Raw genomic sequence first — 14,193 nt, 5'->3', positions numbered from 1 at the left:
TACGAAAACATGCTGCAGTTTGCCAGATTTCATCTTCCTAATTGACACTGAACTCGATTCCTACCCAAGTGAAAACAGCGTTGTTTCCCTATGTAGCCCCAGAGCTCTGTGCCTCGTACACTGAGCAGCCATCACAGCATGACCGCCCGCTTAGTAGCTTGTCTGTACAGCTTTGGAACGAATACAGCAGCGATTCCGCGTGTCGTGGACTGGACATGTGTCTGTTAGGTTTCCGAAGGTACGTTGCAAAAGATGTCTACGCAGAGGACGCACGATTCCCATAGGGCAGAGTGGGGTAAAACTGGCTATGCACGTCAAACCGGATACCTCTCAGGTTAGTCTGATTACGATCGGAGGAGTTGTACAAAATCGTCATTAGCGGGCGCATTTTTCACTTTCCCACTATTTTTTAAATATATTTTTTTATAAATTTCTCCGATGTCGGAGGTTCCAGTAGCAGTGGTTTCAAGAGAAATATTACCTGATAATAAATGGGTAAGTAATTATTTCGATGAATCATACAATATTTTTCAGTAAATTTTTTTGTTGCGCGTAATTTGAATTCTAACTTTGGAGTTCCACGTTTTGTTCACTTTTGTACTGTGGTGCCAAACCAGGTACACCATGTGGGACAAAACCGAGCCAATCTGGTTTTAAATCTGTGCTTTAAAGAATAATAATAGCTCGTTGTTCCGAGGTTTCAAAAATTTTTAAGCTTCTTCTGTTGGTGTTTTAATTCTTTCAGCAAGAAGAATTGGTGCATCTGGCAGACGATACTAGAGTTACTATGAATCCCGTTAGCAATAAAACCGCAGAACAGATTATTAACAGAGGTTTTCAGAAAATCGCTCTTTCTCAATTTTGAATAAAAAAGACACTACATTCAGTTCTGTACAAAAATGAGATTGTACCAACAGATGATGTGTCACATGAACTAGAGTCAGAAAACAGGGTAGAATGCTCCAAACTTTTCCGTGTACCTATTGATGAAAACCTGAACTGGAAGAAGCATGGTATTGAGCTTCTCGAACAGTTAAATTTTTACTTTTGCGCTTCATATAATAGCTAGTCTTGGAAACAAACTAATTAACCTCTGCACGTATTTTGCACATTTCCACACAATAATGTCTGTGCGATAATTGTGGGGTAACTCACCACTTAGAAAGAAACGAACAGTAAGCATTATATGCGGTGTCAATCCGCGGTCGTCATGTAGGTACCACTTCAAGGAGTTGGGCAAGTGCATCGTCACAATAGAGTGACGAGTGACTTCTTAAAGTGTGTTAAGTCCACAAATAAAAATTTTACGGGACGGACAAAAAATAACATCGATTAAAATTTTGCAATAATTGATAATTTGAGTATGAGAAGTTATTAACGATCCCGAGTATAAAATAAGGGGATAAGTAGGAAAATATCTCTGGACTCTTCATTTTGCAACAATCACAGGGACATTTCATCTTTTGCACCAAATCTGCATAGGAAAAATTCAAGAACCTGTTCTTTATTTTGATCAGTAATAAACTACAGAAAGAAATGAGCTCATGTGTCCAACTGCAGTGTAAGCTATACCATCGAAATTAATGATTTTTTATTTAATGGTAACGTACTGTGTGTATGGGAAATTGCGATTTATTCTGCGAGCACTCATTCAAAATTGGATTTAGGCAGAACATTTTCAAACAATCTTTAAATGGTAACTGAACTTTCTGTTCTAATTATACATTTTTATTTTGGGAAAAAGTCTTTGTAACCCTTTTCAGAGCATTTTCTGTCCTGGCTCCTCCTCCAAGCAGTCACACTCTATATCCTCAATTAGAGTCTACAATGTTTGCCAAATCACCATTCTCAAAAAGCTGAACACAAAACTGCAGGCAGTCATCTACGCTCTTACTGTCACCAAAGAGCTGTTTCAGAAGGCTGACTTAGTCCTTCCTTTTTTTCCTGATTTTGTGGGATGTATCAAACTGACAACATCTGGGTCAGGCATATGATTCGTTGCTACACTCTTTATAGTAAGGTCATATTTACTTTTCTGACGCATCAGCCAAGCTGTATGAAGTCTTCATTTTAAAAGTAATGTGCGTTCTTTCTCATTCAGTTTCTTTCTATTACCATTCTTTTCATATCTCTTAGTTTGATTCGGTTCTTCAGATAACGGTAGAAGTCCTTAAAGTTTAAAATAGCACTCTCTATTTCCAGCTTACGAACGCAACCATTTTTCTGACAGAGATTATGATAATGTTGAGGAGTTAATATTTCATGCTGTTTCTGAAGACTCTTCTGCACAGTACTGAAAAGGCAATCCGCCAGCAAGTATGAATGACGACGCACTGGAAATATTAGGTATATTTCTATTGATGAGTCTGAAGTTTGTTTATTCGTTTTTTTTTTCTTTCTTTTTTTTTAAAAAATAAGAAGTCACCACTAGACAGAATGATATACATGATCATTTCTGTTCTGTTGTTGGTAATCATCGGAAAATAATCTTATACTTTTAGTGTATTCTTCAAATCCGCACCATGCACGCGCGACGCACTCGGCGCTCAGTTACTGATAGTAGGAGGATCGTTCAATAAGTAATGCCCCACATTTTTTCTCCGAACATATTAATTGTTAAGACTTAGAATTTGGTGACAATATACATCAATATATCTTGTCCATGTCCTATTTTTCTTCGTAGTCCCCATCAAGTTCTACGGCCATACGCCAACGCTGTGGAAGAGCATGTATACCCTGCTGGTCAAAGCTTCAAAGCACTTCTCCTGTAGGAGTAGCCTTGTTTTCATTGCATGACTGGCACTCTCGTCATCTTCAAAGTGTGTTCCCCATACAGAATCTTTAAGCTCCAACAATTCAGATGAAATGGCCTTTCTTTGAACCTTGTGGTCCGCTGTGGAACCCATCGTGAACACCTTTTTTTGAACATCTGAGGGCCTCGATCATTGCAGTCGCACTTCCAATGCTGACCGACAACTGTAGAGCCAATTGGCGAGTTGTGATGCGCCCGTCGGCACGAATAACGGCATCCACACGATTCAGCGTGTCTGGAGCACTGGCTGTGACGCGGCGCCCCGAGCATGGCTGATCAGGAAGGCCCGTTTCTGCATTTTCTGAGGCTGTAACTTTCTTTACCCATCGCTCAACTGTACTATCAACTGCAGCGTCGCCATACACTGCACACAAACGTTTATGGATGTTAACCACGGTTTGTTTTTCTGCACACAAGAATTCAATAACAGTACGCTGCTTGCAACGTGAGTCTTATGTAGACGCCATTTTGACGCTGTGCTACGGCTCTGCCATCTGCCAGAACGGTTCGAAACTTCACCAGTGCGCAGAACAAACATCAAATGTGAAGCACCAAAAGGAGTTTGTCTATGTATATTAATGGAGTTTTAAAAAATGTGCGGTGTTACTTATTGACTGACCTCGTATTTGCTCTGTGCATGTCTTTGCCCCATTGCAGCGAAACTGGAGAACGTTGCCTACAACAGGGAGCTTGAGCAGTGGCTCCGAGGATATAGGGGTATGCGCAGCAGTAACTACGTTTACGTGCGATACATCTTCTGGGAAACGAAAACTGAATTTCGGAAACCGTTTGTCTTTGTCGCGTTTAAGTGTTAAGGTCTGAAGCGGATGTGCTAGCCCAGTTCAATATGGCGCCAGGAAAACATCTGTATCAGTTTATGATTTAGTCAGCACAATCGCTATTTCTCTTCAATTAAACGAGCTGTAAACAGTTTCAGTCAAATATTTCTACTTATTCTTCACTGCACAAAACGCCACTAAGTCCATATTAGCCGAAAATTTCTAAAAACAAGACGAAACCTGACAGTCCAAGCACGTTTCGAAACCGATTTCGTTTACATGGGAGCCAAAATCGATTCCGGAATTGGAAAACCGGCAACCAGGAGCTGATTCCCAGAATCGATTTGAAGCGTTTACATGACCACGCAAGAGCGGTATTGAGAAATCAGGTTACGAAATACGGTTTTGATAGCCCCATGTAAACGGGGTGAGTCAGAAGGAGGGGACTTGCTGGCAGTAAAATGGACGGTTGAAGGTCCAGTTTTACCTGGGACTCGTCAGTGCTCCACTGGGCCAAACACAACTGGAATGCGGAGAGTTACTTGGAGAGTTATTTGCGCCATGACTCCAGCTAGAGTTGAACTGCCAGCTACTCTACCACTGGGGGAAGAGTGTGTACTCGGGGAACTGTTGCGTATCTGTACTGCGGACTTCATTGAGAGCCAGTGCCCGCATCTCGTGGTCGTGCGGTAGCGTTCTCGCTTCCCACGCCCGGGTTCCCGGGTTCGATTCCCGGCGGGGTCAGGGATTTTCTCTGCCTCGTGATGGCTGGGTGTTGTGTGCTGTCCTTAGGTTAGTTAGGTTTAAGTAGTTCTAAGTTCTAGGGGACTGATGACCATTGATGTTAAGTCCCATAGTGCTCAGAGCCATTTGAACCATTTTTCATTGAGAGCGTTTTGTTGTCAGGGGTGGTAATTTTGTTCCTGACTGACGTGTGACCCACTGCATCCTGGTTCCTTTCGGATCTTGCTGATGTTTGCTGTCGTATCTCCCATATTCTGCTGTAAACTAAGACACTTGTTAGCATTTTTCTACCAGGCCGCGCAGGGTGGCCGCGCGGTTAGAGGTGCCACGTCACGGATTGCGCGGCTCTTCCCGCCGGAGGTTCGAGTCCTCCCTCGGGCATGTGTGTGTGTGTGTGTGTGTGTGTGTGTGTGTGTGTGTGTGTGTGTGTGTGTTGTTCTTAGCATAAGTTAGTTTAAGTGAGGTTAAGTAATGTGTACGTCTAGGGGCCGATCACCTCAGCAGTTTGGTCGCTTACGAACTCACACACATTTTAACATTCTGCCAGCTTCTACTTAACTAATTTTCTAGACATGCTTTCGCTGTATGAGCTTGTGCCCGTTCTCTATAGAATTTGTCCTCGACAGTACGTTGATCCCTAATGTCCCTTCGTTTTTTCGAGAAGTACACGTAGTCATTCATCCCACATACTGTCAGCAAATAGAATAGCCAGAAGGAAAGCAACGCTAATGTACTGTGTACTGCCTGCCATTCTGCTACTCACGATATGCTAACCTGAGGACCACATATGTAAACGTAGCATCTGAAAGCCTTCCATCCTTTGAAAATTTAATGCTGGGCGTTCTTGATAATTTATGAACACTGACCTTTAGAAAGGCAATCTGACTGTCGAAATAGTACTTAGGATGCGGCAAAACTTTGGCAAGAACAACTAGGGGCTATTCTGCAGTTTTTCGGAAGGATTTTCAGGGTGACAATTATTGAACTATATGAAATAAAATCCTCAAAATTTCTGAACGGTTTGCGTTCGGACGTTCACTGCACAGTCGCCCACGGTGCATGATGGGAATAAGTATGCGCCGTATGGTCTGGTTTAGCGACGAAGCCCACTTTCATTTGGATGGGTTCGGCAATAAGCAAAATTGGAGCACTTGGGGGACTGAGAATCCGATTTCGAGAAGTCTCTTCACCCTCAATAAGTGACCGTGTAGTGTCCAATGTCCATTCATTTGATTGTGTGAACCATGACATGTTACAGAAATTACAGTTCTATGGTATAAATGGAATAGCATATCAGTGGTTTAAGTCGTACCTACAGAACAGGAAGCAAAAAGTTTCCTTATATCGGTCAAGTGATTTAAATAAGTTTCCCACTTCATATAACTGGGGTGAAATTACATTAGGTGTTCCACAGGGTTCAATCATGGGTCCCCTTCTGTTCTTGATATATGTGAACGACCTCCCTTCCTATCTGAAACAGGAAGCTGAACTGACACTATTTGATGATGATACAAGCATCATTATTAATCCGGTAAAAGAAATTCCAGTTGAAAATGATACAAATAAGGTCTTTGGAAAAGTCATTAATTGGTTTTCTGCAAATGGGCTTGCTCTAAACTTTGAAAAAAACACAGTACATCCAATTTTCTGCTGCAAAAGTACAGTTCCCTCAATAAATATAACACATCAACAGAAGTCAGTAGACAGGGTAGAGCATACTAAGTTTTTGGGTGTACATATAGATGAGAATCTTAATTGGAAAATTCATATTTTGGATCTTCTAAAGCGACTAGGTTCTGTAACTTTCGCAATTAGAATAATTGCCACTTTTGAGGATATAGAAATTAGCAAGCTAACATACTTTGCATACTTTCAATCTCTGATGTCATACAGAATAATATTTTGGGGTAAATCAACATTTAGACAAAAAGTATTCACTGCTCAAAAGAAAGTGGTTAGAATAATGTGTGAGTTTCATAGTCGCACATCTTGTAGGCATTTTTTTAAAAGATTGGGAATTCTTACAACAGACTCACAGTACATTTACTCACTAATGAAATTTGTTCTCAACAACATGGACCAGTTTAAAAACAACAGTGACATTCATGATTATAATACCAGAAAAAAGAAAGACTTACACTATCCTTTACTCAACCTACCTTTGGCATAGAAAGGGGTAAGATATGCTGATATAAAAATTTTCGACAAATTACCAGATGAAATAAAATGTCTGACAGACAGCAGTAATAGCTTCAAAAATAAATTGAAATCATATCTCCTTGACAACTCCTTCTATACCATAGATCAGTTCTTGAATAGGAATGAATTAATCTATTAACATAGTATATGCATTTTGTGCCATTTAAGGTTATGGGGTACATAATAGAAATATTAATCCTTAACTCTGTATTGTAACACATATAGATCAAAAAATCTTGTTTCACATCTGCATTTCTTGTGCACTTTACACGTTCCACATCATAACGGCTACCATACCGTGCGATTGATCAATGGGAAACGCAACCAACTAACTATCTAACTAACTCACGGAATAATCGGTGCGATATTCCTTGATGGCACAGTCATTGCTCTTAGATTATAATTGCGTAACGATGAATGGTCTGGTGTAAGACTTTCAGTTGGATGTCACTTCGGTAACTTACGTGTCACTAACCTGCCCCAGTTATCCTTCTGGGAAAAAGGGACCTACAGTTTAATTTGGTACCCGAACCTAGTGTCATTTCCGGCGACACCTCACGTCGTTAACAAGTGAAGGCTGGGTGACAACGCAGACTGGCAGCTGGATCAGTAGGGGCGAAAGACTGTAGTCCCGCCTAACGCCCTTTTTATTCAGAGCACGTCATTCCTTGTCATCCGTTGCCATAGTTCTTTTTGACAAATATAAGAGTATTTCCTGAAAGCGAAAAAATTCCGTTCACTACTGCTTGCAACATCTTTAACGCAACGAAGCTTGTGCAGGTTCTACCAGTAAGTACTTCGACGTTGGAGGTCGTTTAGTCCCGTGCGTGTTGATCGCCACCTCACTCTCTGGCTCACAGCTGACACGTCCGTCTCTCGGAATCCGCATGTTGTCTGCTCTACCGAAACCGTGACGTTACTTCTCGCACAACAACAAAGTATAAGGAGAACTGAAAATAGGCGAACAAATAAAGCTTTATTACACATGCGGTTGCATTATATTCTGAAAGTAAAGAAACCGAAATTTCGGATTCATTAGATCAAGATTTCATATGAAAACAGCGTTTCGTATAAATTGTTATAGACATGCGATAATAAAGCTGCGAACATCTAATGTTGATACAGGGCGAAACTGTAATACAAGACAAATACTAGTTTGCAGAATATGACTAATTATAATAAATGTTGATTTTTTTTATTTCTCACAAAACATTGTACATCAACCATAACTCATTAAGGAAATTTATGCCGTTTCTGCAATGAAATAGAAAGCTTTTCTAAATATTAAACACAACGATTAAAGGGTAACTTTATCTACACCAAAGATTTCTGAAACCAATTTTTATAAATTTCTTTTTTGTTGCCGCTTTCTGGGAGGCGGCAGACTGACCAAAGTGTTTTCAGCCTTACGCTGTGTTCACTGCTGCGGTTCAGTTCGCAAATAAAAATTGAGATTGTTTGAGGTTCTTAACGTCTCCCTGAAATTTGGTATTTTTTTCGTGTTTAGTGCAACTATTTTCAATTCTCGGGACGTGCATCAATTAAAACCTCATCTAAGAATGCTTTCCTCATACCAGGCGATGCGTTACACTTGTTGCGCCTCTCGGCACAACGTTTGACGTATTTTAATTGTCTGATGCATCGGGGAATCGTGAGTAGTGAATATGCGTATTGTAATTTTGGTTTTTTTTATTATTTCGTTTGGCATCAAGGATACATTACTTGAATTGAACAGCAATGATGTTACTGGTAACACAATACGTATATACTACAAATAAAATAGATTAAATTCATTTATGGTAATAAAAGTCTTAGATTAGATCGATAAATCAATAATATACATATGGATAAAAACACTAGGATGAGTTACATGTAAAAGAGAAAATGTGGTTTTTATAAACAGTAATATTGACAAACAGAGCTTCAAGTTGTAATAAAAACTATAGGTTAATATCTAAAGTATCCAGCCAGGAGATTGCTTCCTCAGAGACCTCATGTATGCTGGTCAAAGTTCCAGCATATTTCCGTAAGGGACACTCTGTGACTATGTGGTGTATTGTTTGTCGTTGGTGTCCGCAGTCACACTTGGCACTTTCAGCGATTCCCCACTTATGCTTCAAGTCCTGGCATCTTCCGTGCTTTGTGCGTATGCGATTTAGGGTGGTCCACGACCTCCTAGGTAAGTGGAATCCAGGAGGGACTCGTGTAGGATCAGCAATGAGACCTGCAGAATCGGGATTGGCTGCGAACCATTCTTCCCGCCATGCTGTTTCTGGTTGGAATCCTTCAGAAGTAAGCCTTTTTCCAAGTCTCCAGGAGGGTTTCCTGGACTTAAGACGTTGCCTTTGAGTGGCATCACAGTCCTGGTGTAGCGGTAACTCGGGATTCTTGGAGCATTTCTCCCATTCCCTTTTCAACGCTGCTTGACGTCGTAACTTCGGTGGTGCAATATTAGGCAGAACGGGTAGCCATTCTGTGGGTGTGGATTTCATTGTCCCGGATACGCTTCTCATGGCTACATTCAGATGCGTGTCTACCATGGCTGTGTGAGCGCTGTTCAGCCATACTGGGCTGCAATATTCCCCAACAGAGTATACAAGTGAGAGGGCAGTTGTTTTGAGTACTGATGCCTTAGCTCCCCAGATTGTACCGGAGAGTTTGTGTAATATATTGTTTCTGGTTCTCAGTGTAATTTTGGGTAATTGAATGTAATGATTTCCATTTTTAGCCAGATCTGAAGTTAAATTACTTATCCTAAATACGTTTTTTCTTACTTTTGGTATTTGTTGTTTGGTGTTTGTTCGGTTAATCTGATTTATAACAGATTCATATTCGTTAACTGATGTAAGAGTCGATGTGATGCATCGCTCATGTGGCTGGTTGGCACTGTTCGGTGTTTCGTTTTACCTATGTGGAAACACCAGCCATGTAGTGCCACAGCACTCAAAGGCAAGCCGAAAGAGTGATGTGTATGGGAATAACAGCGGTCCTGTGTTAGCACCCTGGTTCTTCCCATAATGGGCTTCAGCAGTGAAGGTCGCTGTCTTTGTTTTGTTACAATATTCTCTAGGTATGGTTTCCACGATAATGAGGAGTCTATGGCGGATCTTAAATATTTAGGTTGTTGCAGTGTTTTAATTAGCTGTCCCCATAGGTTTGCAGCCATGTTTAACGCTTTTGCAATTTATTTCGTGTGCATTTTATATGACTCAGTACAGCTAGTTGGTTTTTAGGGAGTTACGTCTTATTGTGCTACGCTTAACCAATTTTCCAATTTTTGTCTGTGTCTATACCTACATCTACATATACATGGATACTCTGCAAACTGCACTTAAGTGCCTCGCAGAGGGTTCATTGAAGTGCATCGAACCACCTTCACAATAATTTTCTATCATTCCAATCTCGAACAACGCGCAGAGAAAACGAACACCTACATCGTTCCGTGCGAGCTCTGATTTCCCGTAGTTTATCATGATGATCGTTTCTCCCTATGTAGATCGGCGCCAACAAAATGTTTTCGCTGTCGGAGGAGAAAGTTGGCGATTGAAACTTCGTGAGAAGATTCTGCCGCAACGAAAATCGCCTTTGTTCTCATGATGTCCTCCCCAAATCCTGTATCACGTCAGTGACGCTCTCTTTCCTATTTCTCGACAATACAATATGTGAAACTTTCTGGCAGATTAAAACTTTGTGCCGGACCGAGACTCGAACTCGGGACCTTTGCCTTTCGCGGGCAAGTGCTCCACCAACTGAGCTACCCAGGCACGACTCACGCCCCATCCTTACAGCTTTTCTTCTGCCAGTACCTCGTCTCGTACCTTCCAAACTTTACAGAAGCTTTCCTGCGAACCTTGCAGAACTAGCACTCCTGAAAGAAAGGATATTGCGGAGACATGGCTGAGCCACAGCCAGGGGGATGTTTCCAGAATGAGATTTTTACTCTGCAGCGGAGTGTGCGCTGATATGAAACTTTCTGGCAGATTAAAACTGTGTGCCGGACCGAGACTCGAACTCGGGACCTTTGCCTTTCGCCAGAAAGTTTCATATCAGCGCACACTCCGCTGCAGAGTAAAAATCTCATTCTGAATACAAAATGTGCTGCCCTTCTTTGAACGTTCTCGATGTACTGCGTTAATCCCATCTGGTAAGGATCCCACACAGCGCAGCAGTACTCCAAAAGAGTACGGACAAGTGTAGTTGGTTCAAATGGCTCTGAGCACTATGGGACTTAACTGCTGAGGTCATCAGTCCCCTAGAACTTAGAACTACTTAAACCTAACTAACCTAGGGACATTACACGCATCCAGCTGTTGCATTTTTTAAGTGTGTCCCAACAAAACGCAGTCTTTGGTTTACCTTACTCATAACATTTTCTATGTGTTCTTTCCAATTTAAGTTGTTCGTAATTGTAATTCTTAGGTATTTAGTTGAATTTACGGCCTTCAGATTTGACTGATTTAATGGATTCCTTATAGCACTTATGTGTATGACCTCACACTTTTCACTATTTAGAGTCAATTGCCAATTTTCGCACCGTACAGATATCTTTTCTACACCGTTTTGCTATTTGTTTTGATCTTCTGATGACTTTACTAGACGACAAACGACACTATCATCTGGAAACGACGTAAGACAGATTCCCAGATTGTCTCATAAATCATTAATATATATAAGAAACAGCAGAGGGCCTACAACACTACCTTGGGGACGTCAGTAATCTTTTGGCACACATTCCACTTACGCGTTTGGCTGTAGTTTAGCGTGGCTAGTACAAGGTGTTCTCAGCATAAAGACCGTAATGTCATTGCCTGTGTTCATTCTATTGGACATCGCTTCTTGGTTTTACCCAAAGATACTTAGTTAAGCGATACAGAAGTCTTCGTAAGTCGACCGCTTGTCTTGTAATCGGCCGACCGGTGTGGCCGTACGGTTCTAGGCGCTTCAGTCTGGAACCGCGTGACCGCTACGGTCGCAGGTTCGAATCCTGCCTCGGGCATGGATGTGTGTGATGTCCTTAGGTTAGTTAGGTTTAAGTAGTTCTAAGTTCTAGGGGACTGATCACAGATGTTAAGTCCCATAGTGCTCAAAGCCATTTGAACCTTTTTTTTTTTTTTTTTTTTTTTGTCTTGTAATCGGATACTAGCATATTCTTCCTCTTCGTTACTGGTACCTTATGTCTGTCCACATCAAAACGGAACAACAGTGAAGTATGCAATGTGAAAGTACTATATGACTTTTTCTGCATTTCCTTAGCTCCACTCGCGACGATAAACAATTTTTCCATTGCAGAGCTTAATTGTCAGAGTTAAACACCAGTTGAACCAACGTTGTCTGTATACAAGAATGCCTTAAATTCTGCGAAACGGCGGTACTTTCTTTGTGACACATTTGGCTTTCTGATGAACATAATTACAGCGCTCACGTCACGTGACCTTGAGGCTGCTAAACACTCGAGTACTGAGTGCCTCACCTCGTTTTAAGGTCTCGTGCGGCGGGTCCCAAGGCCTCTCCAAAGTTACAGGGGCACCAGTTACTCGATTGCCAGTTTCGCAGATCTTAAGTGCCGCCAGATACGACTGAGTTGTTAACGGTAGAGCGTAAGAGGCTGAAAATGTGAGTTATGAGATAAGACGGCCACTGAGGATGCAATCGCTCCGCCGGTGTTCTTTGTTCTCTGGAGAGCGGCGACTCGACGTACGTGACGTCACTGCAGGCGAGAGATTTTCTGGAGGCACTGGAGTTGAGAAACGACGTTCCGCTTCTGAAGAAACTGAAGGAAGGGGGGCTAGGTTTTAACGTCGTGTCAGCGGAGGGGTGATTGCGGACAGAAGACGAGCTCAGACTGGACAAGGATCGGGGAGAAAGTTGGTCATGTCCTGTTTGAAAAGAATCATCCCGACATTCACGTTAACTGATTTAGGGTAAGCTCGGGAAACCTAAAGCACAAGTGTCCAAACGAGAATTTGAAAGTAGCTCCTTTTTCGCCGCAGAGAAAAATGAATGCCACTCACCTGTCTTCTCGTTCATGAAAACTACTAACTCTCTTCCCACCCGTCACTACAATTACAAAATAAAAAACGAGGTCAGACTAAAAACTTTAACAGAATCCATAAATTTCATTGGAGGACTGATGTTTGGCTTGTATTTGATGATGCTCTGACAACGCGATTTTCTGCTTGCTTTGAAGAGTGGGTTTGTCACCGCCGACTGTATCTGACTTGTCTGAGCTCCAAAAGCTGCGTGTTTCGTCGTCTATCTATGAAGTAGCGCTACTGACAATCTTACTCCGATAGATCTACACACATTGTGAAGCCCAGTATTCAGCAGCAGTCTACATTGCAATTATATCCGTTTCTCTACTACTGTTTGTATTAATATGTTCTTGAGTCGACAATAAATATAGCATATTTTCTATTCAGGGGAAGGCTGCATGTGTGTCACACGTACCCCTTTTAAACGTGGTGCTTAGTGTGCAGCTCTCGCCAAGCTACTTAATTTGTTATTAATTGATTTTTTGATATTTATGGTCAACTGCAAATAGAATATTGTACAGAAATGAACATTGTTTTAATTATGTGAGTGTTTTTTTCCTGTTACCACTAACAAATAAACAACTGAGACTTTCACGGTTCCCTCTATGTGTGCAGTAGAGTACCATTTTACCGCGTTTAATACGCTACAATGTAGATGTTAAAATACATTTTGTTGACTCTCGCTGAATAACTTGTGCTTAGAATAGCTACAGCAAAATAAAGCATCACAATTGGATAATTATGTACTATGTGGCATTAGGAATACTTGAACCAAATTGTGTTGTTGATCTAATTATTGTTATTCCTCGAGTGTGAAACATTTCTTCAGAAATTAATGGTTTGCCTTTTCGCACCGTCTCCAGAAAAGCAAAATATTTAAATGTCCAAAGATTACGCGACTGCAAAGAGAGCGCAGTTTGTTCTCCTTACAGTTGACTAAACTGATCGGCTCGCCACTGCTGTAGTTGTGTTCAGAGTGGTATTAGAAACACCTCGTAGAAGTTGTGTGAAGAAATCCTGTGCTTCAGAAGTGAAACAAGTATGAATCACTTTTCACATTTCAGCTTTCTTGATGTTTTTCTGGTACTCTGTTGCATAATTTATACACAGAATACACGAGCCTTGATAGGCTGGCTTACAATGTACCATACTGCATCCGTATGTTTTGCAGATGTGACGTGAGCTGCCGTCTGTTGACCTCGCTTGGAATCATTGTTTCTGTGCGAAAGAGTGCGCATACAATGTCCCCAAAGAGTGCGTGCGTTTTCTTTTGTCTTGGTTGGTCGATTTGGGGCAGCAGACCAAACAGCAAGGTCATCGGTCCCATCGGATTAGGGAAGGATGAGGAAGGAAATCAGCCTTGCCCTTTCAAAGGAACCATTTGCCTGAAGCGATTTAAGGAAATCACGGAGAGCTTAAACCAGGATGGCTGGCTGCGGATTTGAACCGTCATCCTCCCGAATGCGAGCGAAGTGTGCTAACCACTGCGCCAGATTGCTCTGTCTCTCTTTAGGGCACAACCGCGAATTTGTGGTTCTTGAGTGCGTTGTGAAGTCCGAACGATAGGTTTTGTTTCTTAACGGCTTCAAATTAAGTACGATTAACAGGGAGGAAGCTCATGCAAACA

Source organism: Schistocerca serialis, chromosome 8 (assembly GCF_023864345.2).
Source record: "Schistocerca serialis cubense isolate TAMUIC-IGC-003099 chromosome 8, iqSchSeri2.2, whole genome shotgun sequence".
NCBI classification, from domain to species: domain Eukaryota; kingdom Metazoa; phylum Arthropoda; class Insecta; order Orthoptera; family Acrididae; genus Schistocerca; species Schistocerca serialis.
Note: the sequence above shows the minus strand (reverse complement) of the source record.